The sequence below is a fragment of the Cricetulus griseus genome, chromosome 5, assembly GCF_003668045.3.
Source record: "Cricetulus griseus strain 17A/GY chromosome 5, alternate assembly CriGri-PICRH-1.0, whole genome shotgun sequence".
In the NCBI taxonomy this organism is placed as follows: Eukaryota; Metazoa; Chordata; class Mammalia; order Rodentia; family Cricetidae; genus Cricetulus; species Cricetulus griseus.
The window spans coordinates 104,345,975-104,346,790 of NC_048598.1; the positions used below are offsets into that span (position 1 = coordinate 104,345,975).

Sequence of the window (816 nt, forward strand, 5' to 3'; positions counted from 1 at the left end):
TTAACAATCTAGGAAGTTTGAAGTCATCAGCAGAACAATTTCAGGTGTAGTTGAGAATTCAGGAATTTCGATGGAGGTGTTAGTGTATCTGACCTTGTAGGTAAATATACATACATCTTTCAGTAGCACATGTGAAGGACTCTAAAATTGACCTCATTGGTTTCATTCCCAGCAAACTGACCTGGACCACTCAACATGGCCTTATTTTTCGTGATATCAGTGCATGTTCTATTTCTATAATGAATTCATGACCGCCTGAAGGCATTAATTTGATATACATGGCCTTCACAGCCACCGTTGTTTTCTCCTCCATCCATTGTTACTATAAATGTTACTTTGATCCCATAGGAACTTTGATAATTTCCCATACACATTCTGGGGCACTGGGAGGAATAACTTCTGCCAGATTACAGCTGCTTTCTGCAACAGGAGGAAAATTAGTCAACAATGTATTTATGCAATCTCAGATAATATAGAAAGTTGCAACCCATGTCAAAACATTATTTGGCATTCATTTAGTTTTGTATAATTTTTAAATCAGGAATCATAAAAATGACTCAAGTGTATTAATGTCGACTCTTCCCAGACTGTTGAGAAGAAACCATTGGGATTTCTGAACATATGTAATTATGCTCTAAAAATAAAGTAACCTGAAGTTTTCTTTGAATACAGTTTTGCAAATTTCTTTGATACTAATAAACTCATTGCCAGTTGGAAACCATTATCCAGCAAAAATTTTCATTGTTTATATGTTGAAATATTTGCACATGTATGAAAGATTTCAGAAACTTGGAATAAATTCAAACTTTTCTTAGC

General features: G+C 34.3%; 1 pseudogene; it reads right to left on the reverse strand.

Moving 5' to 3' along the window:
* On the reverse strand, positions 1–317 carry LOC113830866 (annotated as a pseudogene).
* Between the last annotated feature and the right edge of the window lie 499 nt (positions 318–816).